The sequence below is a fragment of the Balearica regulorum genome, chromosome 6 (genome assembly GCF_011004875.1).
Source record: "Balearica regulorum gibbericeps isolate bBalReg1 chromosome 6, bBalReg1.pri, whole genome shotgun sequence".
Taxonomy (NCBI): domain Eukaryota; kingdom Metazoa; phylum Chordata; class Aves; order Gruiformes; family Gruidae; genus Balearica; species Balearica regulorum.
This window is the reverse complement of record NC_046189.1, coordinates 36,009,845-36,035,646: the sequence shown is the minus strand read 5'-3', so window position 1 is coordinate 36,035,646 and position 25,802 is coordinate 36,009,845. Positions and strand designations below refer to the sequence as shown.

Below are 25,802 nucleotides of genomic sequence, written 5' to 3'. Positions count from 1 at the left end.
GAGACCCAGTGTGAGGTAGTGGCAGAAGTAGGAATAAGACCCTGTGATTCTGACAGTGAGAACCCTTTCTACCCATTGTGTAGGATCTTCTATGGCGGCTTATGAACTTCTACAGCTCTTCTGTTCAAGGCAGGACAAGCAGAGGGGAGTGCTGTCAAATACCATGCCAAAGCCAAGGATGAACGAGAAATATAAAAGCAGAAAAAATGATTGTGACTATAAAAGTCACATTGCTCATGGATGGCACCCTAGTAAGCTCAGCACGTTGAACTGCTTTATTTTAACACATTGGTAAAGGGTCGTTTCCAGTGAGAGACTACATATTATGAAAGACTATGCTCAGCCAGAGAAAATGCCAAACATTTGCTGTTTTCTGTCTTTTGTTTAAATCCTTCTATGGCTCCCATTGGTATCAATAGTGTAAGTGCAGGGAAACACCTGTAAGTTTACTCATTTCATTTCATCTATCCAGTTCAGTTACAGAACCAAATTTCCACTGCAGTCTTGGCTTTTTACCTAATTTTCCATCTGAGCTGGCAGAAGATCAAGAAGGTCAAATGATTTGCTCAGGGTCACATAATGAGTCAGAATCTTTAGGTCAGATTAAATCCAAGATACTCCCTGGCTCCAGCACACGGGACTTGTCTACTCAGTAAACCACACAAGTTCCAGCTGTTTTCCCTCCTCACATGAACTGAATATGAGGAAGTTCGTAGAGAATCTGTTTTAAGAAGAAATTCAGCCGGCAGCAGGCTTTCTGTAGTCAAGTGCTGGATTTAAAGTGGGGTTAAATCAATATCCAGAACTGGGTGCTACCTAGTACTGTTCTTTTAATTTCTTAGCCCCTTCAAACATCTGTCCCTTTTCTTTCTTGTGGTTATCCAAGAAATAAGGAAAGGGGTTTTGAAAATCTCTGTTATCACATGTAATCTCTGAAGACAGAAACAAACAAACTAAAAAAATTTTTAACCACAGAACATTTCCTGCAGCCACTGAAGCTCATGCTTTTATTCATTTGGTATATCGAGAAGCTGCATCACTATTAGGTAAAATCACAACATAGGACAAGCCTAACCTACCTGAATTACAAGCAAGACTCAGTGTTTCAAATTATCACCACAGATACAAATGAAACTTCATGGCAGAGTTAAAGAGCTCATACAAGTTACGGAGGATTCCTGAAGGGAAAATTAAGAGTATATATAATTTCTACTGTTGTAAGGTGGGAGCATTAGGAAATTACCACTGCAGCTTGAAGGTCTCAATTTCTTGAACATCTTGCCTGAGTTAATAAATTTGGGATTCAATTAGGTAAGGGCTGAAACTTAACTTGTGTGGGAGACCACTACAATACCAAAATAAAAGGAAGATAGGGGATCCAATGCTACTTTACCATCAGCACAAGTTCTGCAGAAGTATAAAGAACTGAGGTATGCATCATGTAATTCATCGATTACAGTGTTAATTTAAATTAAACACTATTCCTAGTATGAATGCTGTTGAATACCTTTGAAGAGAAATATATATGTTACAACAGAATAGATGAGGGACTCAATAATCTGTTCGTCGGTGTGTCAGCCTAGGTAAGCATTTGAATGCTACGCTGATCATGGAGAGGTTACAGACCTTCCCCTCTGAGAACAATTTCTGTTGTGGGCTACAATAGTTATGTGTATCCCATAACACTATATAAGTCTCACCAAGTTCTATCCAGTAAAAAATAGATAGATGTTTTGGCCAGTCTCGCTCTTTTCACCTCGACTCTGTCAGACCCTCACCTTTGATTCTGACAAGCATTTAGTAAATTCTCCTTAAAAAGCTGCCCAAAGGCCAACACCTAGGAACACTTCAATAAGTGTTCCAACCTATAAGCTGGACTGTACTTGGCCCTGTATTCATCAATCCCATCACCACCGTGATGCTCCTGTTACTAGCAAAATCCCACGCATGCAGAAAGCAAACTGGTGGGGGACCATCCTCTGAGAAGATGCACTTTCCTCTTGCACCCACATTGTAAGTATTGCTCTCTGCACGGTGCTTGCTGTGCAACTTAACCTTGGTTTCCATCAGTTGTGAAACTGCTTCTTGCACACCGGTAGTGCAGAGACTCTAGACTGTACCACTCAAGTACAGACATAGAAAACCCACAGCTAAAAAAGAACGCCTCCAGTGAACTAAATATAGATACACTCTATGTGATCCTCCTGTAGGATCAGACCTGCTCTTTGTCACCTACCAACTAGATTATAACAATGCAGTACATTGAGTATGAAGGTGCTTAAAGGTCTTTTCCAACCAAAATGATTCTATGACCCTCAGGAAATGCTAACAATTCAAAATATAGCAACACATGTTCTCTGAAACACAGACTGTCATGAATGTATTAAATAAGTCCTATGTTGCCATCCAGTAGAATGATGAATAAAGTTTAAGATAATTTATTTTAATCATATGGTTGCTCCCCAGTTTGCTAGCAAGATGCATAAATTATTTTATTACACCTTTAGGGTAAAGACTGTGGTTGACAACTTCATTGCTTAGAAACCTCAGAACTCAATCATAATGAGGACACTTATTCATTAGGAAGAAGTTCTTTACTGTGAGAGTGGTGAGGCACTGGAACAGGTTGCCCAGAGAGGTTGTGGATGCCCCATCCCTGGCAGTGTTCAAGGCCAGGCTGGATGGGGCTTTGGGCAACCTGGTCTAGTGGAGGGTGTCCCTGCCCATGGCAGGGGGTTGGAACTAGGTGATCTTTAAGGTCCCTTCCAACCCAAACCATTCTACGATTCTATGATTCTGTGATATGACTGATCTGTACTAGAGTAAGAATGCTCTGAATTGCTGGCGTAGGCCTCCAGTATGAGTTCCCTCAAGAACGAAAATGTGCTGGCTTCTCCATGTTTATGTTGCACTTGTCTGACTTGGTTTTCTCTAAACCAAAGAAAGATCATTGTGCATAGCTGTGTGTGTCTGCATATCTCTTTGTGGTTGTGTATGTGTGTGTCTATGGATATATGCATATGTTTGCGTATTAAAAGCTTGACAGGTTAATTCACTGTGTGCACACTTTCTCCCAGGCAACACACTGAGAGAGAAGATGAACCCTGCATGACACCATGCACCTGGCTTCATGCATAGTGCAAAGGGCCTCCAGGGATGAGCATAATACCTGAGACTCTCTAGAACAAACCACCACCACTTCAACTCATGGAGAACTCTAACATGGCAATATCCTTCACCTGCTGCCAACAAACTCTCTTTTAAAAGTTACATGATAAAGAAAGCTGCTGGAATTTAGAAGTTATGAATATAAAAACATAAAACTCAGATTTGAGGCTGACAATAGCCAACTCAAAGATGCACAAAGCTCTCAGTCGTATAAAATGAATATGAAGTAAAAAGAAAATGTTAATTTTCTGATTCCCCTCATGGTCATCCGTGACCCAGTTATTTCCATTAGTACCACTCACACTCTCTGTGCAACATTTGCTTTGACAATCTGAATTTGTCTGAGCTGAAACTCACATATTATTATCTATCAGATAGATAAATTAATTTTTAAAAAAACCACAAAAACGCAAGAGAGACAAGTACACAGATTAGGAGATACTTTGTATTGGCAATGAATATTTTGGATATGAAGAGGGTATACACATTTTGCTCAGGCAAAATAGTTGGCCTGTTTGCCAAACACAGCTCCTTAGCTGTGATCAAAAACCCTAAATGGACAGAAAATTCAGTGGAAATTATTCTTATTACATTGCTGTAGCCTAAATGTAATTTTAGTGCACTTAAGGGCCATTTGACATTGTTAGAACTCTGCAAAGGTTCCTTAATCGTAAATAACAGCAACACCTAGGTGTTCCAAATGTTTGGGTTTTTTTTTTTTTTTTTAAATTAGTAATCATCTCTTCTGGGGAGATAATTAACCAAGCAACACAAAAGAGATGGATAAATACTTTCTTTTGCTGCAAAATAAACACTTTTCAGATTTAACAAAAGTTATTCCAAATTCGTGCTGAATCAGAAAAGGAAGAGCAAGCCAGTTTTGATTGCACTCCATCTGCTAGAGCGTTGCTAACTCTCAGCATTTGATTGCACCTAACATAGCGCTTCATGTTTTCCTTCAGGCCTCAGCTGATGTAATTCTGGGTCAGCATGTGACCTTTCTGCAGGAAAGCTTGCCAGTGTGACTTGGGTGTATCCTGAAGACACAAAAACAAGAAGTCAAATAAAAAGAACTTCGTAAGTATGGCAGCTTCAAGTTCTCATGATTTAAGCAAATCTCATGATGCTTTGAAGGCTGACTTCTGGGCAAAGGAGAAGCTTACACTTGTGGTTGGCAATGCTACTGTTATTTTAGAAATAACAGCATCAGAAAGCTACTTTGAGAAAATCCAGGACTGACAGCTGACAGAGAGGTAGAGTGCCTTGCCTTCCAGAACTCCTAGGACAGCACAAAGTGAACAAATCTCCAGATGAGACCCATGTGGGGACCCTTTCTCTAAAATGCCATCTGACCTGGCATTTCCACTCTTGCAGAAATGGATCTGGGGAGCTCACAATGACCCATCAGAGTCATCCTTACAGAAACTACGGAGTTGCTTTTTTAGAGTCAGGACACAGCATTTCCTGTTTCCTAATAAAATCTCTCTTGCAAGTCCTATATTTCAGGATAGTGTGGACCTAGGGATGTCCCTCCACTCTCCGTTCCTTTTCCAGATAGAGGGGATGATACACATACACAGATGGACGTCCTCACTTGCAGGTACAGAGGATGCAATTACATCCAAACGATTACTATTTCACCCAAGATTTTGCACACAGAATACCGTTTTCCTCCAAATGAATCTTCCACTATTAATGAGGTTTCTTATCAGGCTCACAAAATTCAATAGGAGTTTTACCTGAAAGAAGTTTTCAGTTGTCCTCTAAGTGAAATAATATAAGTATTTTTAAGTGGCTGAGTTGCGCATGGAGAAACAAGAATTGTAAATAAGGAAGTACTTTGACTAGTGCAGAAGATTGATACAGCACCTGACAGCTTTCATTACGTAAATCTAATTTATTTCAGCAAACAAGTGACTGGAATCATGCATCATCTCTGAACGAGCTGACCCTCAGGTTTACATGGTTGGCTGATACGGGTTTGAAAACAGGAAGCTCCAGCTGTAACATGAGTGACCCAGACAGCAAAAAGCTAGACACCAAACTAAATTGGAAGGCAGGAAGTCAAAGTTCATGCTCATACCACAAACAATACAAAAATAATAAAGTTCCTCTGAGATACATTTGGCAAAGCCAAATGTCATTGTGAGGCATAAAATATAAAAGAACTGGTAATATAAATGTTTATAGAAAAACAGAGCAAAGAATTGTTGATAAATTACCAACAGTGTTCCAAAGAGCTAATCTATCCCCATACATTTTCATAAACACTATATGTACACTATAAACTGAACACTGACTCTAACAGGATGCCTAACTCCCCGAGGTTCTGTTAACTAGTCCTTTCAAAAGCCCTTGGTTTTGATTATCTTTATTCTTTGCTTTCCTAAACCTTGATTTTAGTCCCCTCAGCTCCCAGGACACTGCTGGAGTCTCTGCTCTCTTAGACACTTTTTTCAGGTCCTCTGACGCTGTCTTGTAAAGCACTTCCTACTTCTCTAGGGACCTGCTTTTCGGCACTTTTGATCTCTAGAGTTTTCCACGGGCTCATAGCAAGCCTTTACAGCCCACCTCCAGAAGCATATCACATCCTGTTTGCATCACAGCTCCCCAACCATTTCTCCAGCAACTGTACTTGGTCTATTGCTGTTACTTTCTGGGGACTGTCTTTCTAGACACACTGTATATAAAGTATTTTTGCCTACAGCTGAGTGAAGTTTTCCTTTTAGGGACAGAATAAGCCAGTACAGAAGAAAGCCTAACATCTAACATGGATGCTAGCTCTGCAAATCAGGAATAGTGCCCTGAAGCATGGAGTCCTGGGAGATTTACATCTGAGCAGCTGGTGGTTGCCAGAGCCATGATCTAGATCTACACAGATCCCTAAAAGCAGGAGCTTGATTCAGCACCAGGGTTGCAGCAGTTACACTTGAATTTTCCTAATTCTGCTCTGCAGGAAATAATGCAAGTTTTTAATTTTATTTTGTCTACATTTAATTTCTCTGGGAATATAATTTGTCCCTAGACTCCTGACAAGGTAATTTGTCTAATCACCAGCTCTGTATTCCAGCTTCATTTTATGACTCCTCTGCATCCTTGTGTTCCGTAACCAACTTCCATTCACTATGATCTGTCCCATAGCCTTGCGCTCAAAAACTTGAAAGGTAATTTCTGCCTCTCTCTCTGTCTCCAAGAATGACTATTATCCTCATTACATCTATAGAGAAAAAAGGGTTAATGTCAAATGCACCCTATATATCCTATAGAAAATACTTTTTCTCTGCAGAACTAAAGGCACTATAGTCTGCAGACACAGGAGGTAAGATTTGCATTGTCAAACATCTGCAATAGATCACAGCTGATCTAATACTTTATTTTACCACACAAACAACATTGGTATTTTCCACAAATCGTGCTCAGAGGACTTTTTCTCTGAAGTTCCCTTTTCATCTTGTTTGCCTTTTTGCTTTCCAACTTCTCCTGTTTATTCCCTTGCCTTCTTTATTGCAATGAATCTCAAAAATATTATAACATGTTAAAAAAAGTGGCAATCTTTCTAAAATTCTGTACCAAGTCAATGCTCAGCTTACATGTGCATGAATGACCTACTGAAGTCAAGGGGGCTTCAGCACATACATAGGTCTTGTTGAAATCATTTCTATTTAAGCATGTGGATAAATTCTTTTGAATTGCAACATAAGAGAAAAGGAAAACTTAAACAGAAAAGATTGAAATAAAATACAGGAATTTAAAAAACCCTTCCCTTATATTGAATTCCTCTTTTCATCTCACTTTTGGCAATTTCTGTATAAAGAAAAGGTTTTAACATTTGAAACCCTACAAAAGTTCTGTTAATTCACCTGACAGCTACCAGTACTGCAAACCACATGAATCCAGAAGCTTTCCAAAAGCTTTCTTTCTGCTAATAGTTACTGGATTACACAGAGGCCATTATCACATGCCACCATCATTATTAACAATTTTATTCACAATAGATGTCAAAGCACTTCAAGGAAATGCAAAAACTACAATAATTATGAGTGAAGTACCCTTTGTCATCAATATTTTGTAAATGAAAAATGAAGAGGCCCATAGGATAGGGTCTGCATTTTGAAGATAATCTAGCATTTTGCATTCTGAAACTTTGTATACTAATCTTAAGATGACAGATCTGTTCTTCAAAGGCAATTTTACTGCCACTATTTACTATTAATTTTGCTAGGACAACTACTGAACTGCATTGTTCTGTGATGCAATAGCATGGCAGAGAAACACAAGGCAGTAGTGAGCCAATTTAAAGTGTGAGATAAACTTGTACCTGTATGTACATTGATCTGTAGTGAAAATACAGATGTGCAAATCTCTGAAAACCAAACACAGGAGTCTTAAGTTGTATATTCAAAGACTAGCAATCATTTTACAGCGCCAAGTGCTCAGGCTGAGCTTAAAATGTGAAACAAATTGAAGATCTAGGGACAGCATTTTGTTCTCCCAGACTATTACTACATAGGTTGCACAGTATTAAGGCAAATGGATATGCTGGAAAGTATCTCAGTAAAGTATTCAGCACAACTTAGTTTATCCTAATTAAATGCTAGCTTTCTATTCTTCAATAAATGTAATTAGTTGAGTTTCTATAGTTCCTGTAAAACTTTTCTGATATATTTACAGTACTTTAAACTTTTCTTCTAAACAATTCCACTTAAGATAAAAAAAAGTCTACAATCTTGGGGGGAAAAATGAAAAGAATTGTTAAAATGGATAAATGGATTTTAATGACAGGTTTATTTTTACTTATGCTTGGTGTTTTTACATTTTGCAACCTAAATTGTGACACAGCTTCAATTTGTTTCCTCACTCAAGTAATTTAAGTTGCAATACTGTTTCCTGAATTTGCAATTTCAATTTGCTCATTCTTCTCCTCAGACTCATCTTTCCTCTTCATAATGAAGGTTTGCAGAATAGGTCAAATATGCCTTATCTATGTCCCAGATTAGATCAGTGAGAATTACTACAGAATGTTCTGTACCTTACCTGGTTTGGCATAAAGAGATTAGAAGTATATAGGAAGGGAAAACAATTATTATGCTCTGTATTTAATTGTGATGATAGGTTACTAAACATCACTTAGGGGGAAAAAAAAGCTTTTTGCTACATAAATTAGGAATTCTAATTCTATTCTAGTATTTTCAGCATTTTCTAATCACGATTTTTTAATTCCAGACATCTGCACGCACTAAGTGAATGGGACATATAACTCAAAGGTGAATGTTGTATCAGCATTACACTGCAAAAAGTCTGGGTTTAGTACTGGTAAGTACACAGATAGTAGATTCCACATCTGTTTGTTGTTGAAGTTGTCTTAGAGGTTTGTGGTCATTGTATACTGTACTCTATATGAATATAAATGTTTGATTTCCTTTCCTACACGAGCAGGATGGCTTAGATATAATCCAGTATTACTGTATCGTTAAGGGCAGGATTTTGCACATATACATACACACGAAGATACCACATACAGATAGTTACATCATATAGTACAATTTGTTATCTATCCTCAAGGATGCACATACAGTATAGTTTATTATTTATCCATATACATGCACATGTATTTACGTACACTTACTTTAGACGATTGGTGGCTCTCAGCTTTTGTGATATTTGAAAAAAGCAATGAATATTATTTTGCTATCTCTAAGGTACAATCAAAACAAATGCCATCTTAACAGCAAGTGCAGTGTGCGCAGCAGACAATTCTATCGGGCCGCTTGCAGTTACTTCTCACTGTAGGCCTTGGGCCTCTCAGTGGCAAGGAAATTTCACCTGCACCCAGTCTTTCTAACTCAACATTCGTGTCCTGGTATGTGCAAACTCCTGTAAGAAAGCTCTCACCTCAGTGTTGTTGGAGTTGCACTTCTGCGATACAGCACACTTCCCGTGTGGGACAGCGCTCAGTGCACAGCTCCTTTTGAGATTCTTAAGGAAAATCATGGTTTTTTCCACAAGCCAGCATGATTTGAACCCAGCATCTTCAAACTATAAAAACATGCCTGTCCATCGCTTGACCAAATGGAGTAATTCAATAACTAACTAGCAGACGCGCAAACAAGCTCTTAGTGCATTTTGCTGATATGCTCCCCAGTCTCTCAAAATGCTCCTCTCCATGAACTAGGATCACAGCAGTTCTGCTACACATAGCTTGAAGAATAGTATCAGGCAAAATGTAAATCTTTCTAGTAGAAAAAAGTGATTCACAAGAGGCCAGCTACAGATTTGCCTACTTAAAATAATGGGAACAGGTAATTTTCCATGCACTAAACAACAACAGTTCAAGTTTTAGGTGTGTATCTGTATAAATCACGATGAAAATAAAGTGTGATGGCATTTTTAATGAGTTGAGCAGCTTTGTCCAACTTTTTCCCTTACATAAAATGAATAAAAATCCAAGTGCAGATATGCACTGCTGATTTTTTTACGTTTTTGACCTCAAACATTCTTCCTTGTTTTATTTCTCCCTGTATCCTTCCCCATAATGAAATGGTGTAAACATTCAAAACCTAATCTCTGTTAACTACAGAAAACAGCAAAGGTCTTGCTTCTGCTGTTGTATCTGAAATGGAACAGACTATTCCTGGGTATATGTACAGCAGACAGCACACTTCACAGACGGTTTCAAATCCTAGCAAAGACCACTCAGAAAACAGAGAGGATGAGCAGAGATGTGAAATACAAAGTATTTAACAACAATGCTTAGAGAACAACAGCAGTATGTTATTTTGCTCTGATTTGAGACTGAAATGCTTTCAGTAGACAGAGTTTGGAGCTGCTTTTTATTCAAGGACAGGGAGAAGTTATTTAATCGGAAGAGCTAAGCTCCCCAGGCATATAGGAAAAGATCAGATGTGTCCAACAACTCTTCTTCACATGTGCTGTATCCATCAAAGGAAGAGGAGGCCCAACCTGCCAAGCAAATGTTTTATATTGAACTGGAGGGTTCCAAATGTCTCACAACGGTGTCAGATAAACAAAAGGAGACACATGAAGGTGACAGGGAAGCTCTCACTCAAGTGTTGCTTCTGTTTCGAAGATGAGTGACAGACAATTTTCCCCCATTTAACAACAAAAAGAGATCTCAGGCCACTCAAGCTAGTCATCTATGTGAAATATCAGTGTTGTGCAAAATCTTTTCTAAGATAAAGTGTACAAATATATTTTGGGTGTAAAGACAAACCCAATCAAAATAGAATAAATTATGCTTCCAATGATTACTTTTAAAAAGAAAATCAATACCACAGTAAGAACATTTCAATAATTTCATTAAATATTAAACTTTACTGATCACAGAGATTGCCTACTTATCAATTTAATTTAATTTCTGATAGCAATAATTGTATCAGATAGTTATTGATTGGCCAATGGCAATTTGGGGCACATTTAATATATGTAATAAATATACATTTAGTTTCATGCAAAATGACTATGAAAACAGACCTCCCCAATGGAAGTGTGACACGGCAAAATTAAAAACCAAGAGACAACCAGCAGAATATCCATTTTTTTTCTGTGATAGATATTGATTTATAATACAGTTGAATAGCTGAAACCACTGCCTGCTTTACAACAGTTACAACTACTCGAAAGCACCAGCCAGGGCCTGTCTCACCACCCCTGTGAGGGAGCAGGGCAGGCTGGGGGGCAGCTGGGGACACCCCAGAGCACCAGGCAAGTGTGTGCTGGAGGCAAGGACCAAGGTCAGGATGGGACATCAGCCTGCAAGTGGACCAGGCTCGGTGGTGCACATGGCTGGGCAGGGCAAGGCTGTGGCAGGGCTGGAAACTGGCACCTTACAGGTCATGGGTGCAAGGACTGATGGTCCTGGGGGTCCCTGTGCCATGGGTGGGGTAGCAGAGGTCCTGTGGAGGCTGGTAAGGGCCATTAAGGGCTATTAGTGTCCCCTGTGCCCTGACGGTAAGTCAGTAAGACCTATCTACTGAAATAAAAACTACAGCATTCACCTCCAACAACACATTTCTATGGCAAAGAGGAGTCAGCAGAGGATAGACATAACCATTATGAGAAGATCTGTTTTGATTGATCTACTGGCTGGCATTGGGAAAGTTGCTACACACATTTTCATGTTTGGTTTTTGATTTTTTAAGTAAATGGATTAAGGGAGAAATCAGTCTGGGCAGATCCTACAGCCCCAGGAGAACCCAAGCATAAGTGGGAAGCCCGTAAAGGCTGAAATGAAAGGAATCAAACAGCTGTTTTATGTATCACTGAACAAATTCACTTATTTCTTTTGATGGTTATAACAATTTTCCTAATTTTAAAAATACTCCTAGCACTTCCCGACTATTTTAAGTCCACTCACTTCAATAAAGTTACTGTAAATTTAAACCCGTGTAAGACAGAAATCAGACATTAGTGCAAATGTTCTTGCTCTGTAAATCAGCAAACTTCCCCCTCTACTAAAAGTGAGATTTCACAGTCAATTTAAGCTGATCTAAGACTGCACTGCTCCTGAACAGGGCAATCCAACTTCCTTTTATCTCCAGCTGCGTGTTCCCACTACTTCCCTTGTGTGGGCTCTAGAGATCATACAGCCAAAGGATAAACAAGATCAGCTCACTGATCCTACTGAAAACTAACACTGAAAATACTTAGTTTTCAGCCAGTTTCTGAAGAGTTGAAAACTCCCCTTTCTGTGACAATCTACAGTTAACCCTCGCATAAATTGCTTGCGAAACCTGAGCATTAGACAGAAAGCAAATTGGAAAAAAAAACCAAACAAACTGAGCAAGAAGTGAGATAGTACAAAAAACCTGGCAGTCTGTTACAGGCAATTACAATATTTTAAAACAACAATCTTTATTCCGGTTTAGAAAACCCCCTAGTCTACACAGATCCTAACGTACAAGAAGTGAACAGTTAAAATGAAACAAATTACAGCAAAACACTCATTTTGAGAAATGTATTTCAAATTTACAAATGCTTAGCTCACGAGAGACATAATCCAAGGAAAAAATCATCATTAAAATGTTGTCATTTTCCTTTTATTTTTCGTTACTGTTTTTCTTACTTGATTGTTTTAAATTTTTATGCATTTTTAACCTGGCATTGGAGGTTTTAATTTTTTATCAGGTATTTTTTGCTAACCCTGCTTGTAAAGCAATTAGGAAGATCTTCTTTCCCCTTGTCCAGTCTTTCATGTTTGTTAGATTTTATCTGTGCGGTATTGTGACAATAAGCATACTGTTCCTTTCTGATGTTTATTTCTTGCTGCTTCTGGTTTTATCTATCATCTAATGTGTGTTGTAACAAAAGAAAGTGTATCTTTTACAGCAGCTAAAGATACAGCAATAGAATGATGTGGAAAAGATAGGTTCCTCTAATGATATATCAAGAGGTTTCATGTTTACATTAGAGAACAGACAGGTAATATGGATAACTATCATCATCCTAGATAAAAATATATTCATTAATAATATCAAAATACTTGGTTGAGTTCTGAATTGCCAAAAACCATTAAGCTCAGAAGTGTAATTACTGGGTTTGGCCCTGCTCTGATGCTTGCATTTTATAAACACACTTTTTTTTAATCTAAATAGTGCTTGTAAGCATGGTAACCCATCTGATGAGGTCTATATGCAGGTGGAATCCCCCCAAAAGGGTTATTAAGAGTTTCCAAGTCTCCACATGCTGTCAACAGTAAATTAAGGACATCTATGAAGTCTGCTAAAATAAGATTTTTATTGCAGTCATACTTTTCATGATGTAGGCATACAAATTAAGACAAGTAAATGTCTTTTTTATAGGACTTGTGAAAAACAATCAAACAGTAACATTTGGTTGATACAGACCTAAACTGAATTGGAATTGGGGACTTAAAAGCCTTAGACAATCTGTCCCATTACTAATGTCTGTAATATTTGACTTCTTAATGTGTTATTCTTTTGTAGTGTTATTATTAACTGGATTATTAACAATTGCTTATATGTGTACCTTTACCTCTGTGCACTGACTGGTATTTTTAATACATTAGCTCCCATTCACACATTAAAAAAATCACCCAGGGTGTATAGATTATAGAAGCGTTCTATGCACGGAGCAGCAGATAAGAGCGGTTCACCATCAGTAAGAGTTGTATGCCTAAAGCCTATTTAAACATTAGGTTTTGCATGGTACCCTCCCAAATCAACAGCTGCACAAAAAAAGATGACTTTCTTCAGAATGACCAACAGTCTTTTGCACAAAAACAGGTTAAATGATGAGAAATGGGATGAGCCTTCTTTTAGGTTGATTATAGCCAGACTGGGGTTCTTGGCGATTACTCAGTAAACTCACTAACTGTGACTAGATGCTAAAACACTAATGGTTTCTGCTCTGACCTTTTCTGCTCTTTATCTTTTTGTCTGTTTTTTTTATCATGTAACCTCTTAGGGAAGGAAATATTGCCTTCTTTTATGTTGGGAAATTGCCCAGAACATTGCAGACACTACCCAAACAAAGAGTAACTATAATAATAACAAAAATAGGAGGAGGAGGTTTACTTGACCCCATACCAGCAGTCCCCTAAAGACTCCTATCAAACTCAATGGAATTGTAACCTGGCTTATTGCTTAGGTAAAATTACCCATAGTTAACCAATATAATTAATGCTATCAAAATTTATAACAAAAAGGATGCATTGCTATGCAATCAAGAAATAACTGAACTCATTTTTGGAGTCATATATGATAGTTAACATACCTTTTGTGTCATCCTGTGATGGAGTTGAAGAGATCTAGAGTTTCCTCTAAGTTCAACTCCTGACTTCATAATCTTCAATATGCCACTGTTAGGTAAATCTCTGTGCCTCCATCTCATAATCTGTAAAACAGAGGTAATGGTTTACATCTCAAAGCATTTGGATATATACAAATAAAATGCTACATAAGAGTTCAATACCATTAATACACTTTTTCTTCACTGAATAAGGTCTCAAAACAAAGCCTTTCCCTTTGATCTTGTTTACTGCAACATGCCCTCTGTCAGTCCTCAACAGCACATTTTCAGTAGTGTATGATAAAAAGGTCAATGTAATGAAATAAACTCTGCAAATACCTCATTTTCCCCAGATTTAATTATGATGAATCTTCTCTACTGTGATAACATTTTTTAACCTTTATAATTTTACAAAGTGCTCATACCAGAATCTGTTAGTCCCTCATATTTCATGTTATGTAGTTCCATTTATCTCTCATCTATGAAATACAGAGCAAGCATGACATTTCATATTTTAGAAACTTGCAGCATTACACCAGGAACATCGCCTTCCTGTATCATTAATACCAACATTATGATTCAGACCCATGACTTCTAAGTCTTTCTGTTAGGTTAATTTATTGCAGTAATAAACCAATTTCTTTGCTTGCTTCTACTACTTTATATAACAGTATGAATATTTGAAAAGCATAGTATCAAGACCTCAGTTATCCTTAAAATTCTGTTAATACTTCCATGGTCTTACCTCCATGATTTTGCCATCAGCTATGAAAATGTCAGCCTTGTGACTGTAGCCCCATACTAGCTACTATGAAGAAAATTAACCCTCTCAGCTGCAACCAGGACATGACTACTGGTGGGTCACCCCACTGAGTTTTTTTTTCATTTTTGTTGATCCTCATGGGAATTCAGTATATCAGATGATAGTAAAACAATCTTTTGTATAGTTATCAGAAGCTCTTCTCCTTAATTAGTCTCTACAGAAAAAAAGAACCTGTAAGCATATGTGTAAAGAGACAATATGTGTTAAATAAGCAATTGCTATTGAAAACACTATCATAAATTAGCAAGCAGATGCAATGGTATCTTTGGCCAAGGCTATATTTGCAGCTCTGTCAGTGGTCTGTGGATCTGTCTCACCTCCTGCTAGCCACAGAACTTTTGTTGGGGAAAACTATCTTCATAGTTCAGCACTTAGTGTGGTTTTGGTTTAGGTCCTGGGAAAAAGAGATTTGACTCCACATGACTGTTTCTCCCATGAGCCAGCTTTTGGTTTCATTTCTGACTCTGGACAGGACTGGTAACCAAATGTAAAAAATTGACATAAACTGAGTGAAATTTCATTTGTTGTATTTTATAGTTTTCTCACTGAAAACCACTAAAATTTCAAGGTCTCAGGTAGTATAATACTCATATTAACAATTCTAAATGCCCATATCCAGAAAATTTGAGAACAAGTTTCTCACATCAGATGAAAATCACTGAAAGCTTCTCCATTTCAGTTGGTGCTGGTTCAGACTATGATATGAATGGATTTGAGCTTTGGAAATATATTTTTTTTTGTTACAAATTGTGACCTTATAGGAAAATCAAGACCTAATCATTATTAATGATAATAATAAATGCAATTCTGAAGCTTTCAGTTAAGAAAAAATAGTTGAATCCAGAATTACTCACTTTGTGTTGAACATGTTCAGTGGCAATTTTGCTTTAGTAAAGCTATCAAAAGTGGCTTAAAAAGATGATTTTTAAAATGGAAGAAATCAGAGGAGCTTCATTCCCCAAAAGACTCTTTAAATAGAAGGCTTGATTAAGTGAAAGTTAGTTAATGACTGCAAAAAAAACCTTTCCAGAAAATACTGAGTCCATAATGAAATAACCTGGCAAGATCCTGAGAAATGTAACCTGTGGAGAACGCAAACAAGGCCTATGGATGGAATAAGATTTCTCAATCACTCCAGTAGCACAGAAAACGGAAGCAAAACTACTAGTGAAGGAGACATTTGAAAGGCACTTGCACCTCTTCTTTACCACTGAACTACAGGTTTATTGTTTTGTTTGACAAACATTTCAAAACATGGGTTTTACCCATGACTTCTAGGACAAGAAAGAAAGAAATGTGTTCGGTGTACAGTGCACAGGCCATTTGGCTATCAGGGAATCCTGCTGCTTTTCTTGGTAGCCTATTTGGCTCGACGTATTAGCAACTTAAGGGCTATTTGTAATTGTGCATCTGTGGACGCAATCCCAGTTGCTCTTTGGGAAAATGTTCTGGGGAAACGTCCTGGCAAAAAGACTGCAAGACTAGTTTAGAAATGAAAGTTAAAAGAGCTGGAAACAGGTTTCCAAACCAAATTATTCTGTAGCACTGTGAAACTTGTGTTAAAGGATATTTATAAGCACAATACAATGCAAATACAAATAATGCATTTCAATTAAGACAAAGTTATTCCGCAGATACAAGTATAAAAGCACATCCCCTAAAAAAACCAGCTGCAGTTCCCTGGACTTCAGTCCCCTAGGCATACTCTCTTTGAGCACAGTTAATGCATAGAAGACTGTACCTCTTTGCATTGCTTTGATGTTTACAGCTGTTGCAAACAACCAAATTAAATGTGTTTACATCAAAAATGTGTTAAAAATAACTCTAAGTTTGTAAAGTCAAGCACTCAAAATTTACAAAATGCCAGAAAATGGAAGAAATCTAGAAAATAAAGATCGCTCATCATACTGGATTTGTTTCTAATTGCATCTTCCCATCCATTGTACTCCACTCCTATCCATTAAAAAAAAAAAATAATCTGAAATTTATGGTAACATCTATAACCTTAAGGTCATCATACAGAAATGCCATTATGTGGAACCTTGTAAAAATGTTGTCAGCAGTACCTCTACTGAACTCCATAGCTGGCATTTCAGCCTGTCTCTGCTGCAAATAATAGTCACAGTAATAAGATTTTGAAGTTTAAATCTCTTTAAAGGAGAAAAGCTGCTTTTTATCCCTTTCTCAAAGCATACAATATGATTGGCAAAGTATCAGGAATAATAAGACAACTAGTTGACGTAAACCCCAGGAGGAACAGAGCAGCTTTTGTTTTGAGCTCTCATCAAAATCTTGGAAAAGTTGCAATAGGAAATGTTGCTGGAATGTAGGTTCTTATTCAGAGTTCTTACACATTAGGCCTGCAATATCTGAAATCTCTTACCTGCTTCAGTAATTACTGTACACCATCCCATTTGCTGCCTGTAGCTGAAACAGCTATACAGTGAAGTCTTTAAAATTTTCTTGATCCAAAAAATATAGATTTCATTCTCTATTAATGCATCATTATTCTTGTTGTTCCACTGGAGCTACTAGCTATTCTGATTGTTAATGCAGTAATTGCTATAAAGCATGAAATAATTGATGCAATCATGAATACTACATGTATTAATGCCTTAAAAAGAAAATGTAGCTTAAAACACTATACACACAAAGACCATACTTCCTAGACTGTATGTTAAATGTAATGTTAAATGTAAAAAAGGTTAAAAATTAAGGTTGTAAAGTCAACGTTACCAAGTAAGAAAAATCAAAACTTATGGTTCAAAAAGCTATAGTGTATCTACCACATAGACAAGCTGAGTTATCTTAAGCATTTAAAAACTATATGGTAACGACTTCACAAGAAAAAAAAAAACAGAATAGAAAACCGTACCGTTGGTCCTAAAGCATTTGCTGCAAACAGCAGGCTTTGGTAGGTACACAGATGTTTTTGTAAAACTCAAAATTTTACAAAAATTTTCAGTTATGTAAGGATCAGTGTCACCTCTTGAATTTCATTTCTTTTTTAAATAAGAGAGACAAATGAGAAAGATTTGCTTGTGGAGCTTGCATTAGTTGTATACTTTGCTGTGCAAGTACTCTCACCAAATCTGTTTGTGAGTGCAATATCATGTATTTCAAGTTCTGTGGACTCGAGTTACTTCCTTCTAATCAATCTAGTAGCTTAAAGGAGAGCATCCACTCCATAAAAACTACTTGAACTGCTGTGCTTTTCACATTGCATCCCACTTATGTCTGATGCTAAGATTTCTGTAGACATATCTCACAGATATGAAATCAGGTGGTTTGTGTGAGATTGTGTATGCTGCTTACAACCACACTGAAGGAACTCTAACTAAAGTACCAATCCATTCAGGCTGCAAGCAAAGTTAATGAAAGTACTAGTTATTATTCTAGTTAGCTTTGCAATATATATTCATCACTGAAATTCTGCAGGAACCCAAGCAAATGGATCAATTAAACTGTTCACCTCTTCTGTAGTCTCCATGAAAGTAAAGAAGAGGCTAGAGCTCAAAATACCTGCTATGAGCATATAGACATGTAATGTGGTTCAAAGCATCCCTAGGTAAGAGTGTGGCAGGAAGGCACTATACAGTGAGAAGACTGAGCTGGATGTGTTCCCATAAGGAAGCAGATTGGTTTTGACTAGATGCTTCTTACGCCTTTGAAAAACAGAGGCAAAAAAAGCAGCTTTTTGGAAAGAGGAAATGTTATTTTAACCAAGATCTCTCTGACAGAGAACTGATTGTATGAAATTTGTTTCTACTATTGTTCAGAGGAAAAAAAAAGAGTATTTCTGATATAAATTACACAAAGAAATACTCAGCTCAAGGAGTAAGTTCAAATCAGTTTGCGTATAAAGTCAAAACCAAACACAGGAAAGCCTTGAGGTAAGAACCAGAAAAAGTACCAGAGTAGTGTGCAGGAGGTTTGGGATCAACTGATGTCACCAACCGCCTTTTGATTATGTTAATGAACAGAAGATACTCACCATGAACCGCAGAAACTGGGGTGCCCTCTGTGGCAGGTTGATGGCGTTTTCTCCTCATCTGTGATACTATGTTAAGGCTTTATTTTTAGAAATGAGCAAGATCTGTGGGTCTGCAATTGTTAAGCATAGGAAAGTGGAACCTGCTCACTGCAGCTTTCTCTCCCTTTCAAATCTCTGCTCTCAAAAATGCAACAGATCTCCTTTTAGCAAGACAATAGATTAAAGTTATGTTAAAGATCAGAATTATTAGTTTGTATGTTTATAAAATCCAATATATTATCTATGTTTTTGTAAGATGTTACTCTGGGGTTTTTTTTCCATTTTAATTTTGCTCTCTCATTTCCAGTTTGAGTTACAATCTCTTAAGTTAAAAATGTAAGATATGAACCATCCCTCCTGACTGCTCATTTGCTGTATTCAAGTTGTAGGGTGTTCATAAAATGGTCACTGGTTACATGTGGTGTGAGCTGTCAAATAAAGTAACTCTCCATTACAAAAGATTCTTAGAAACATCACACTCTAGTGGGTTCTTACAGTGCTGAGAGAGATACAAACACAGGACCATCACAAACAAGAAACTTCAGCGGGTCTCAGTTCTCTATAAAAATCCATTTAACAATATAGATGTGTTTTCTAATTACTGGATGTTTAGAAAACATTTTGGTATAACATGTAGTTCCTTCTGCTTTCAGAATGAAATGCTATGTTGGAGGGGATTTTTCAGGATGGAAGACTGAGGGGGAGGAACAAGGGGAGGAACAGGGGGGTTTATTGTCGAGCTGCAGTGTTGAGTAGTCAGTGGTAGGTGGATACTGCTTTGCAGAGAAATCATGCCAACTATAGCAAGAAGAAAAGGAAAATTACTCAAAAACTCGATTTTACTTCTTTGTTTTCATTCTGTTTGCCCATACTTGTACCTGCAACACTGATTCACTGATTTCAGCTTTCTAGTTATTTAGAAGCGCTACAGTGATGCCAACTGGTACAGCCAAGAGCTTTCAGTTAAACACAGAGAGAGGAACATTGTATAAATAAAAGTCAGTTAAACAGTTCCTCAAATTAACTGGTGCTGTGTAGCCCAAGGCTAGAAAAAATCTTGACTGGTCCAGCAAACTTTCAAGCCCGCATCCTGCCGATCTTCCTGCCGTAGGGAGCCTTTGTATAAGGCTCATTGTTACACAGAGCAGCTACTTCAGCAAAGGAATCACTTCAAGAATTTAAGCCTTATTTGAGGGGATTATCAGAAGTCATTGTTTTGATGTTTCTTAATTTTCAAGGTTTAAGAGAAGAGATGCTAACCCGTGGTCCAGTTCATTAAACTATATTCTGAATTAATTGCTATTCATGTCAAGATAATTTACCATAAACTGTAAAATGGAGTTTTATGGAGTACATTAATTCATGCACTGAAAGTTTCCCAAGCTCATGTACCCTCTGTTTAAATATAAGCTCTTCTGCATCTAGTACTCATTAAGCATTCTAAATATCACCATATATACCTAAAGATCTGAATATTATTTGATATTCAATATTTATGTAAAGTATTTTCTTACCCTGTACTTAACTAATCACAATATATGACAACTAGTTACAATTTTCAGGTCAGTGAATTAGAAGTCAAGATTTATTATTACTTTCCCTGATTGCTCACTGCTTCTGGGAAATAAATGTTAAATTTATGCATAGCAGTTATCCTGGATGACTGACATACATGTCTAAATTTCTGCGTCAACTTATGCCAGTTGAAAATCCTCACTCTGCAAAGCCCTGCTCTGTTTATTGGTCCTCATTATTTTTTAGTTCATTTATATTTTTGAAGGAATATCCCATGTTTCTTTTTAACGAGGAGCCTCAGAATTTTTCCCTAACCAACTGATAGGTAACTCTCTTCACAGACAACTGTAGGTGGGCACTATTAATACTGCAGTCATTCAGTTTGGATGTATGTTGCAAAAAAAGGAGTTTCTGCCTAAGCTACAAATTTATTCCCCCCTAGCTTGTTAACAAACATGCCTTCTATACCCCAGATAAAGACATTTCTATTTGGATTGCAGACATTCTATACTAAAACCAAAATACAAACCTAAGTAAAAGGTGTAGTATGTCCTATCTATGAATTCATGGCTAGTAAAACCTTTTCTACCTTGATCGGTAAAAGAATCGTTCTTCACCAGTTCATTAGAACTTTACTATAGAAATTCATAAACTAACAATCTGAGGACTCCAATTTTCTGTGCCTACATGTGTAATCAATGTTCAGAAGCATATTTCATTAAATCTTCAAACCAGTGAAAACTACTGGAAGACCATCATCATCTGCATGTTCAGTCCCCTTCATTCCTCTCATAGGTGGCATTCAGTTAGGTTAAATTATTTGTTCTCCATGTCCAAACCTCTCCTTTAGTGTCTTTTAAATGAGGGACCATTTCATGCTGTGTGATCTCAACTTCCCTTGATGACAGCTCTATCCTACTGGAACTATGAAACTGTCAACATCAAGAGCAAAATTTAGGTGTGCAGAAGACAGAAATGGCTCAGCAGCTATCCCACAAACTCTTTCAATAGAGGTCAACAACCTCAGCATCTATGGGGAAAACTGCAAAACTCAATATTTCCATCAAACAGCCCAAAATAATGTGGCTAAAAGTTTCTTGCTAGCTGGAAGTAAAAGAAAAATATTTTGTATGCATTACAGTTTCAGAAAATGAGTGGATAGTACCATGACAGACATGGAATAAGACAATGGATCACCTTGATTTAGTAGAAGTAAAAGGTGTGCATGGTCAGCCTTTGGGGAGTAATGCCTTGTAGTAAACATGAGGTAATATAAGGCAACTTTGCACCTTTGACAGAAGGCCAAGCAGGCCACACTAATAGTTTCTGCTTTGTTCTTAGGCACGGTATTGTCACAGTCAATGGAAGGTAGTTTGAGGTCATCTTTATCAACAGATCAAAACCAAACCGAAGTTGTTGTAAACAACAACCTAACTTAAGAAACATTAGCTACATTAGCTTTTCATGCATATTCCCTAACCGAGCCCATATGATATGAGATCATCTAATATTCAAGGTTTCTTGGATTCAAGTACACACACTGTTATCTTCTTTTTAAAAAGCATTAAGCTGATGCAGTGGTGGTTAAATGGTTTGCCTGGAGTCATCCAGCACATGAAAGGTAGAGCCATTAATAAAACCCTGGAGTCCCAACTGACAAGTTCTATGTAGCAAGGATTGGAGTGTAGTTCCTCTCTAAGTAAATTAAAATGTTGTGGTTTATGTCAATAGAAATATGGGAATTTCCACACTGCATTAGACCCTAGTGTGTGTTACACACTATCCTTCATTTGACAGTGGCCAGCAGTGAAAAAGCAACTTCACCCCTGCTCCCCAGTTGACAAATGTTTTGCTTTTCCCCCCATGCTAGCCATTATATTTTCCATGGATCTCTAAAAATGCATTTTCACATTACTGGTAAGAAGAACTAATGGCTTGTCCCACTAATGCATTTTCACATTACTGGTAAGAAGAACTAATAGCTTGTCCCACAATGTCAATCTTGATCCTAGCAATATAATCCCACCACTTCCCTTGTATGGGATCCAATTCCACAATGAACGAATTTAGAGAACTAAAACACCAGAAAATTAACCCTATCAGGGAAAAAAAAAAAAAAAAAAAAAGGAAAAAAAGAAAAGAAAAAAAAAGTCATCTACCCCTTTTCTGCCTGAAACTTATTACTATGGAAGCAGATATTACTGATTGTAACAACTCTGGATATATACAATATGCATATAAGCATCTTCTTCTTTCTGGGATTCCTGTACATTTTTAGCTTCGCTGATCTGAAACTTGTAGCAGCACACACAACACGTCTGGCCAGTGACCTCCCTCTGCTATTGGTACTGAGGCACACCAGCTGTGTGGCTTCCTCAGCCAAGGGAGCAATAGGTCACCACTATTTTAAGTTCATTGACTGTCCCCTTATTTTAGTCTTGTAAAATTAGAAGACAATAAGCTCCTCCTCTGTTTTCTCTAGGCCATTCATTGTTTTATGATTTACCCTCCTGTTATTCACGTTTGTTCAAAACCAAACAGTGTCAGCCTTTTTTGCCTATGCCCTTGCCCTGAAACAGTCTCATTATGCAGTCCTGGGTCCCTCTCTTGACAGGGATAACCAAATAAATATTTCTGCTGATTTCAAAATGCATTGCATTTACCCTTAGCATTTTCACTCATTTTCATAAAAGCAAATATGCACTCCAGGAGTTTGATTCTGTATCACTATCCTGTTTGTGAGTTAATTTAACTTCATGCAAAGTTGATACAAAACATAACAATTCTTACGAAGTAGTATTTCACATTTGTTCTTTACTGATATAAATGATGATATCAAGTAAACTGGAAAAGAAAATCTGACCTAGAAAAATACAAGCATATTAATTAAAACATACTGTCTGTCCCTTACTAAATTATACATTTCTAAATCTTTTAGAAGCATGCCTTTTCAAATAACTCAGGGGATTTGCAGTTGTCTACCGAGCTTTTCATTTCTAGGTCACTTGTTAAAGCTACCCCAGGTCAGCACTGACTGAAAATTATTACTGTCTGGCAGCTGTTTTGTAGTCTACATAAAATGAATTAGTGGTTTCATTCCACTTCCTAATGGACAAGTGGCCCCATCTTACACTTCGACCTAAATGACACCCTGTTGACTACTGCAGGGAAAGAACTAAATAAACTCCTTTTATTCGTAGGTAGATCCTCATAGTTAGGAATGAGACCAGTGGTACCCTTGGACCTATGATAGCACTACTCTACAAAAAATAAAGCCCTCCATCTATTTTAGTGAGCTGTTGCAGTGAATGTTTTGGTCCTCAGAGGATCTTTGTCGTGTGGTTCAGTGGGTGGGGAACATGCTACAGGTTGCCCACTGTTACAGTTAAAAAGAGAGGTTGCCGCCCACACCATTTCACTGTTCAAAGGGCAGAGAATGTGTGTATGTATGTGTCTATGTGTGTGTGTGTGTGTGTGTGTGTGTACTTACGTATGTATGCAAGAAACCAGAGGAATAATCCATAAAGGTTTCCTGTTTAACAGTAGTAGAAGGAAAATTGCTAGTTGATAGAGATAAAATTATATCCAAAATGTTTTAATAATAACATGGCGGACAAACAGATAAAGAGAATTCCTATTTAACAGCAAGAGATAGAAATTATAATGTGATCCATATTTGACTTCTACTTACTGTGCTCGATTTGCGCTAGGAATAAAACAGGTTTTCCTGTCTTGAAAGCTCTCAGTCTTACACTTTCACAAGCATTGCTTTCCTTTCTTTTTAGAGTAGATAGAAGCACAAATGTACCAACATGTATTATTAAAGGACTTTGTGTCTGTCTATTTGTATTTAAAATATTTCTCACAGAAATAAAGTTTAAATACGTCCGTTATTTTCTCTATTTTCCCTTGTCTTTTTTCCTTGGATGATAAATAAGTCTCTGTGAATATGGCACTATCCCTGTCCTCACTGAGCTAGGACAAATTTCCCCTAAGGCCTACATTTCCTTCTGTATTTTCATTTGTCATTCTGCTCAGCCTGCAGCAATTCAAACAGACCTGGTCCTTGACTGTGAAATCTTCACCTCTTCCTATCCACCAGGATAAGGTTGCTTCTCTATGGTTTTGTGACAACTGAAAATAAAAAAGAGGGACTATCAACTTCATCTGTCACCATCTTTTCATGCGCTTGTCCCTCAATGACCCTACTGTCTCTCTTCCTATTTGCTTCTTCTGAATGTATTGTTCATCTTTCCTTCTTTGCTACTCCTCACTCCCTACCCCATTTAACCTAACTTTTCCCAAAGCGGCCCTCATTCCAGAAATAAAAAGCTGATAACTTCAAGGTGAGTTCTCCACCTTGAGAACAACACAGGCATCCAGGTTGTGCTAGGCTCCGTGCTCCTGTTATAATTCACCACATAACTTTTTTGAAAAGCCAGATGCATAAGTTAGACGGGCTCCTAGGGAGATTACATTTCTGTTACTAGCGCTTGCAAGTAAAAAATTGAGCTGATATTGATCCTTCTATTATTCCATGCATGATATTTTCTGTTGGACAAACTATTCTGAGATGATTGTACACAGGACTTTGTTTCATTATTATATGTACAAGCATTCTATATACAGATTTATTTTACATGTTTTTCTTTTTTCCTTTACCACTAAGTTAAATGGCTTCTAAATTTTGTTCTGTGAGCCCTCCTCACAAGCTGTCTCTCTGAGAAGGAATTTACCTGTATGGAAAGTGGTTTGCATTTAACGAATATTACAAAGAATCACAGGCGGATTTACCAGTGTTTTCTAACTCAGAACTAAGAGTCTTTTCAGGGACTTTAGAACAAAGAATGGGCATGAGGCCAGTTAAACACTCACTGCCATTTCTTGTCCATCTGTCCTTGATTGGAGCGTAAGAAGTTGCACAAGTTTTGCTTTGCAATCAACTAGACATTATCTTGAAGAACAGACACAAATGCACATTCAAATTCTACAGAGCATTGAATATTAAAAGACATATTCTGGTAGCATCCAAGCTACCTTTCCAATAATTAAAAAAAACAAACCAGCTTTCCAATGGATTTGTGATTGTGTTTGTATTCCCTAATATATAACATCCTGCACCAAATGTATTTGCTGTTTAGGCTGCAGTCTTTCCCTCAGTGGGGTACTAATTTAAAAATCGAAGTCTAAGAATACAATTAAACTTTGCTTTTACTGTGTCAGGCACCGACCTCCTCCTAACCCCTAGATTCTGCCTCTGTATGTTTACATTTTGCTGTTACTTGCCTCTTCTTGCCTTTGATTGCTACCTTTCTTATAGGAAACCACCTTCCACTGGCAATAACACAGATAGATGATGAAAAGGCTCTTCGTCTCTTTGTTCATAAGATTTGAATTGTTTGTGTTTGACTGTTATTCAAAGACTAACACTTTGGTTATGCCTGGCCATTCTCGGATCTTCTCTACAAAAGTGGTTCTTACACGGTCAGCCAGGAA

At 37.4% G+C, this 25,802-nt stretch overlaps 1 long non-coding RNA gene across 3 annotated transcripts in view; it reads right to left on the bottom strand.

Moving 5' to 3' along the window:
* Positions 1–25,802, bottom strand: part of LOC142602389 (uncharacterized) — a 171,669-nt gene that overhangs the window by 88,578 nt on the left and 57,289 nt on the right. For all 3 annotated transcript variants that reach the window (XR_012836181.1, XR_012836180.1, XR_012836179.1), the window contains exon 3: positions 13,921–14,040. This is a non-coding gene — a long non-coding RNA (uncharacterized LOC142602389). The remainder of the gene's footprint in view (positions 1–13,920; positions 14,041–25,802) is intronic.